The following is a 7,966-nucleotide window of genomic DNA, read 5'->3' as shown; positions in this document are numbered from 1 at the left end:
GCCAAATGATTACGCATGAACGGTATATTTCTGAAAAAGTAGAAATAGTCTGTGGAGATGGATTTAAGATACTTAAAAGTCAGACTCTACTTTGACAGTTCTACATAAAGAAAAGTGAGTTTTAGAATACCTGCAGATCTCATCAACATCTCATAAATGAGATGAAAGGCATATTTTGGTGGTTATAGTACATCAGCTTCAAAATATTTTCAGTATTGACCAGATAAGCTTTAGGTGTAGGAGAAAATTATAATAAGTTCTTTGATATAGAGGGGAAAATTTTCAGAATTTACTCATGGGCAATTTTTGTCTTCTGTTTCCCTACATTTCAAAATGGAGTGTATCGTGCATAAAATGCAATAAATGTTACTTTGAAAACATTTATTGAGTCATTAAGTACTTCACTTCCATCTCCCCTATATTCCTTCTATCCTTCCTTCCTTCCTTACTTAGTACATAACATTTTCAGACATAATGTGATGTGCAGTAATTTTTATGTTTACTGCTTTTCTCTAGTGATTAGAATGAAAGCTCCAGGAGGTCAGGGATTTGGTCTAATTGTGTTCACCTCTGTATCCCCAGCATCCAAAACCTAGGCTTAGGAAAAGGTGAGGTCAGCACTATCTAAACAACACACAAAGATTTTCCATTGGAAAAGGGGAATTTTTTTTTTCCAGGAACTAAGAGCTGCTAGACAGATAAAGTAACAGTCTAGTATATTTGACTTACTGCTTTCTTAAACCCTCAAGCTAAGACATACATATTGCACACATACAGTTGCACCTGTGTGCTTTTTGCCATTTATGATTTTAAGAGCCATCTCAGATTGCAACTAAAAATATACTCACTCCTCCCCAGTGGGAGACACGTGTCACTTCTTGCTACTGCATCTAGTCCCAATTCCAGATGATGTGTTTTCCTGGAGGTTGGGTCCAGATTTGGCTCCACATGATTTGACAATGAATCAATTACAAATTTCACTGTCTCTAACACTCTCCTGGGCAGGAAAAACGAGGAATCTCTGCCTTGGCAGGGGAGATGGTTTCTTGGTGAACCCAGCAGAAGCCTCTGCCTTGTTCATTGTTTTCCATAACCACCACTGAAGTAGACAGAGAGCGATTTTTATTCTAGAAGCTGCACCACTTGAACCTCTTATCCTCTGTAAGTGTGGTTTGTTGCAGACAGCAGGTAAAGAATTCTTTGCCTTGCTACTTTATTGAATTTCTTTTCCACGCTGTCAGCTATTCACCAATCTTGGTGTTCCTAAACAGTCATGGTCCTTGAATGTAGACATCCATCAAAATCTTCACTTTTGCCTCCCTTTGTGGTTTCCATTCTTTAGCAACTGGTTTCAGAACTCTGTCCATTTCCCCAACCCTCCTAACATTGGCTTTAGTCTGTGCCTGGTCCTTAGATCAATAGGAAAGAACAGGGTTATAGCTCCTGTCCTTAAGCTTCTTCTCTGTAGACAGTGTTTATAATGTAGATAATTAGTACTGTAGTCAGGCTGGAGAACACTGCAGAAGAATTTTGGAGGGACCTGTCAGATCATGCTCCCCCATTGCACTGAGCCATAGCACAGCTTAATTTTCCCCACATACTCTGCTTCTACATAGAACTTCATTTGTGCTTACACTTTATTTGGCTTGAAATTGTCTACCGGCTTTTGCAAATTCTGAAAAATGCATGATTAATAAGACCCACAGGAGTCTTGAATTTCTTGGTCTAGGTGAAAAAGATTTCTTGTAACAAAGATTCTTGTTGTTTACCTTCTCTCTTTTCTAATTTCTTTAATGCTTATTTTTTATTTATGAGTAAGAGAGAGAGGGACAGAGCGCAAGCAGGAAAGGGGCAGAGAGAGAGGGAGACACAGAATCTGAAACAGGCTCCAGGTTCTGAGCTATCAGCACAGAGCCTGACGCAGAGCTTGAACTCACAAACTGGGAGATCATGACCTGAGCTGAAGTCAGACGCTTAACTTACTGAGCCACCCAAGTGCCCCTAAACTTCTCTCTTTTCAAAGGATACTGTATCAGTCTGAAGAGTCTCTTTTTGACACCACCTTATTTCAATAAGCCAGCACAATTTAACTTCACGATATTTTTCTACCAAATTGCTCAAATCTCCAGTCTAGGTATGAGCATGAGTTACAAGATACAAAATTTTATAAAATATCTGGAGATAAGATTATCCCAAAGCTAATTATGCTTCTTCTGGGCTTAGTAAAAGAAGGAAAACGTCATATTTTTTTTTAATGAAACAACTAGCCTGGCAAAAATTGTAACAAAATGAAAACTACAGATTATTAATGCCAAATTTATAACTCAGAAATTAGCAAACAGGTTCCAAGGGCACTAAAAATGTATAATGATCAAGTGGAGTTTACTTCAGGAATACAAGGGCAGTTCAATAATAGGAGTGCATTAATATAAGTTAACAAATTATTAATAGAGCTAAGGAGAAAAACACTTTATCACTTGATGAGAAAAAAATTGGACAAAATTCAACAGTTTTTCATATTAAAAATACACAATCAATTATAAATTGGAAGTTACTACCTTAACCTGATTGTATATCTAAATTGACATTTATCCATATATACATATGTACCTTAGCCCTAGGTAGTCAGCATCTTTCTTAATGGGAAAATACTAGCAGCCTCTTCTCTCTGCTAAAGTTAGGAAAAAGACAAGGGTGGCTGCTGTGTACTATTTAATACAATATTACTCAATAAACTTAGATAAGAGAAAGCAAGTAGAAGCATAAAAATGTGAAACAAGGAAATAAAACTTTTTTCTACATAGGAATAGAATTACTTATTTGGAAAAGCAAAAAGAATTGAGGGAAACACTACTACAAATAATTAGTCAAAAATATCATTCAGCAATCAACAGCCTACATATATTCAAATAATAACCAGAGTAAATAGTGAAAAAATTGACTCCATTTACAATGGCGAACATAAAACATCTAGGCAGAAACTTAATAAGAAATCGGTAAAAGCTATTCCAGAAAACTATAACATATTCCTAAAAGGCCTAAAAAGTAGAGTTGAAGGAATGGAAAGTTATCTCTTCTTCCTAGGTAAGAAGCTCAAAACATCGCAAGGAAATTCATTTTTGTTAATTTATAAAGATGAAGCAAATAGAAAAAAAATGACATAATTTTGTTATTGCTTCTTTATTTTGATGGGCAAATCTATTTAAAGCTTTATTTGGGAAAATAAATAGGCAAGAGTAACTCATTACCATAAAGGAGAAAGGCAATTTGGAGAGGAATACTAAACATACCATATATTAAACAGTAAAAAAAGAAAATTTGAGTAATTAAAACACTGTAATATTGATGCTTGATGAAAACCAATGGAGCAGGATAAAAAATTACACAGGGAAATTTAATGATAGATGTGGAATCTGAAATAAGTTGGGGCAACTAGATAAAGCATATGGAAAAGATTAAAATTTGTTTTATTCTTCATATTGCACACTGAAATTAATTCCAAAAGAAAGATCTAAAGGTTAAAAAAGGACAATCTGGAAGAAACCTTAGATGAAATCCATTAAGTGGGAAAAACTTCCCTATCTATGACTTGAAACATAGAAACTATTGAGAAAAGACTGACACATTTATGTACCTACATGCAAAAACCATTTTGCTTAGCAAAACAACAACAAGCAAGCAAACATCTAAGCAAAACAGAAAGGCATAAATATTTGCATCTTATAACATAGACAAAGGGCAATTATCCTGGCATAAAAATACTTCTGAAAACTGAGAAGGCCAAAAATTTAACAGAAAAAATGGGTGAAACATAAAAGTGCAAATGGCATTAAATATATGAAAAGATGCTTACTGTTGCTCATAAGAGAAATACAAATGAAAACTACAATGACATATGATATCCAAAAGTTTGAGAACACACTCTGTCGGCAAAGATGTGGGGAAATGGGGACTTTCATATATTCCTGAAGGGAATACAAAATTACATATGCATTAACCCAGTGACCAAGAAGTTACTTCTAAAAATTTATCTCACAGATAAACTGGCAAAACAAAACAAAACAAAAAAAGGAAAAAAAAAATGTAAGTTCAAGGCTATTCATTGCCACAGTATTTGTATAGCAAAAGACTGGAAACCACTCAAATGTCCATTAATAAGGGACTGCTAAAAAAATATGGCACATTCACACAAAAGAGTACGCTGAAAGCTGTAAAAAGGAACGGGAAAGATTATTTTATTTTTTAATTTATTTTGAGAGAGAAATAGAGAGCAAGTGGGGGAGGGGCAGAGAGAGAGGGAGACAGAATCTTTAGTAGGCTCTGTGCCCTCAGCACAGAGCCCAGTGCAGCGTTGGAACTCACAAACCGTGAGATAATGACATGAGCCAAAAAATCGACTGAGCCACTCAGGTGCCCCAAGATTTCCACATCCTATTATGGAGTGAGTGACAGAGTATATAGTGTCATAAAAAAAAAAAAAATGCAACGTGAGAATAGTGTGTATAGAAGGTTTCCTTTTGTGTAGGAAAGGGGTGGGGTATGTGCTGTAAATACTCTAATATGACCCTAAAGACTGTAGTATGACCTTGCGTCTGGTATTCATGCCCTTGGGTGATACTCTTGAATGTTGGTGAGAACTTGTTTGCAGCCTGTATTATATGACAAAGGTGATAAGTTGTCACTTCTATGATTATATTATTTTTCTTTACCTTATTAATGTGTGGGGATCCTTTATGTTTTCTGGATTACACCTATACTTTTTATTCTCTGAATTTTATTCTTTTTGATGAACAGACGTTTTTAATTTTAAGGAAGTCCAATTTGTTAATCTTTTCTTTAATGGTTAGGCTTTGTGTGTGTGCATGTGTGTGTATTGATTGATTGAGTACCTGAGTGTATGCTTTTATTTTTATTTTATTTTTATTTTTTAAAAGGTTTTATTTTTAAGTGATCTCTATACCCAATGTGGGGCTTGAACCAACAACTCTGAGATCAAGAGTTGCACGCTTCACTGACTGAGCCAGCCAGGCACCCCTGTGTGTGTTCTTTTAAAGACATCTTTGGGGGCGCCTGGGTGGCGCAGTCGGTTGAGCGTCAGACTTCAGCCAGGTCACGATCTCGCGATCCGTGAGTTCGAGCCCCGCATCGGGCTCTGGGCTGATGGCTCGGAGCCTGGAGCCTGTTTCCGATTCTGTGTCTCCCTCTCTCTCTGCCCCTCCCCCGTTCATGCTCTGTCTCTCTCTGTCCCAAAAATAAATAAACGTTGAAAAAAAAAAATTTAAAGACATCTTTGTATATGTGAAGGTTATGAATATATCCTCTTATATTTTATTCCAGAAGTTTATATTTTAACTTTCACATTTAAGTTCATGAACCTTTTCAAACTAAGTTTTGTGTATGATCTATATTAGAGATCAAGATTTACTTTTTTCCCGTAGGGATTCCCATGTGCCAGAGCCATGAATGGAACACATCATACTTTCCCGATATAACTGAAACAATCTCCTAACTGGTTTCTTTGCCTCTAGTTTTGCCTCCTATAGAGTCAGTTCTTCATGTAGCAACCAGGGTGATTTTTAAAAACTGTGCTCAAACCTCTCTAATAATATCCCATCACACTAAATAAAATTAAAGAATCCTGCGACAAACAAGAATCCATGTTACCTGGTTCATGCACAAACCGTCTCCATATCTGACCTCATGTTCGGTCACTCTAGCACTCATGCTGCTATACTCATACACACACTGGTCCCTTGCTGTTTCTTGAACTCTCCAAGGCCTTTGTTTTTTTATTTTACTATTTTTTTTTCTTTTCAACGTTTTTATTTATTTTTGGGACAGACAGAGACAGAGCATGAACGGGGGAGGGGCAGAGAGAGAGGGAGACACAGAATCGGAAGCAGGCTCCTGGCTCTGAGCTGTCAGCACAGAGCCTGACGCGGGGCTCGAACTCACGGACCGCGAGATCGTGACGTGGCTGAAGGCGGAGAGAGAGAGAGAGCACGCGAGTGGGGAAGAAGGGCAAAAGGAAAGAGAATCTTAAGCAGGCTTCGTGCTAAGCATGGAGCACCATGTGGGGCTTGATTCCACAACCCCAGGCTCATGACCTGAACCAAAATCACGAGGTGGAGGCTCAACCGAGTCACCCAGGCGCCCCTCCAAGACCTTTAACCTAGTGTTTCCTGTTACTCAAAATGCCTATCTCCAGATATAACTCACTGTACTACAGCACCTCCAATGCCATATCCCAGACAGGCCTCCTCGGAATCATTGTTCTAAGTGGTCTGTAAGAGTACTGTTTTTCTATTGCTGTGCTGCTTTATTTTTCCTCATGGTACATTTCATTACCTGACACTATACTTGTTTATTGGCTGACTCTGTAGTCTGGCAACGGGTCAGTGTGTATATGACTACAGCAGCATGAAAAAAAAAATTGGGTTCAAATCTTGATTCCATTATGTACCAGTGCTGTGATCTTTGAGACTCTCTGAGCCTCAGTTTCACTGTAAAATATCAGTGCCTTGCTGATATTTGTTAAATGAGTTATTAAATGCGTGAAAAAATAAAAGTTGATGCCAATGATGTAGAAAGACATAAAAGGATGCAGAGAGAAGAGGGGGTTTGAAAATGTACTTCTCTCTTTCGTTTTAACTTTTAATTAAATTTGTATTGTGATACTGTGCTTCTGACATGTACCTTTGCTGTTATTCATTAACAAAATGCAAAAAAAAAAAAAAAAATTGGGTTCAAATCTTGACTCCATTTTGTACCAGGGATGTGATCTTTGAGAGTCTCTAAGCCTCAGTTCCTATAAAATGGGAATTAAAAATACCTGCTTTGCTGTGTCATTATTGTCAGCATTATAAACTATCCATGTAAAATGCCTACTCAAAGGTATACATGTAGGATTCCAAAAATGGTAACTATAATTATTATTATTATATAATTTCCTCTTTATAAATTAAATGAGGGTATTGTTAATTAAAAAAAAAAATCTCTTGGTATACTTCATAGTCACCAGTGGAATTTTTGCATATATGAAGAGCACAATAAATGTTTTTGAAAAAATGAACAGATGCAGACAGGCTCTTAAGAACTAAAATCCAACAAGAGTCTATTTTCTTCTTTCTCTCTGTATTTACATTGATTTAATCTGATTTACATAATATTAATCTGTCGTTGGGCTAATTCATTAGAAAATCTCCGGAGGAAAAAAATCCCCATTTTACAGTCTCTTAGTCCTTACAAAATATTTTTGACTTTTTGTTTCTTCTCTAACTTCAGAGCTAGACCTTTTTGATTCTTTGGTATGCACAATTGTATATTTTAATGATTTTTTTCAATAGGCAAAATACTTCTCCCTCTTCCCTTTTCACTTCTAAAACCTCACAAGCTGTTAAAATGTCCATCCCTTCTGCTCCATTTCCTCACCAAAATCCTATCACATACCATATGAATTTTTAACCCTAACACCTGTCTACCCACATGGTTCCAGAGGGGTAAATTAAAAACAACAACAACAATAAAGCTCATACATATCCCTACACAACTAGTCTACAAAGTCTATATAAAACAGTTTGTCAACACTGATTACCTAACCACAGGGACCAGAAGAATCCAAATTATAGGTATAAAGGTCACCCCTTTTCCACTTTCCTTAGTTCCTGACCAATGATTGTGTTACTCGTAAATTTGTATGGCTTCAAAACCCTTGGATTTATGGCTTTTGTCTCATTACCCAGGTGCCAAACAGTCCTCCAGGCTGCAGAGAAAGCTGTTCTGTGAGATCTGCTTCCGCTTCAGGGTGTGGTGGATAGCAGAAAAGAACAGGAAGGAAGTGTGTGACTGCCAATTTTAATTTAATTCATTAATTACACAAATGCTTGATATTCACAATTTACTTAATCTTATATTGAATGTGGGTAGGGAAACCTTTCACAAAAGCTTCTGTATGAAGCTGTAGCCC

This window comes from Puma concolor, chromosome B2 (genome assembly GCF_028749965.1).
Source record: "Puma concolor isolate L17-30 chromosome B2, mPumCon1.1.hap2, whole genome shotgun sequence".
Lineage (NCBI taxonomy): Eukaryota > Metazoa > Chordata > Mammalia > Carnivora > Felidae > Puma > Puma concolor.
This window is presented reverse-complemented; position numbering follows the sequence as displayed.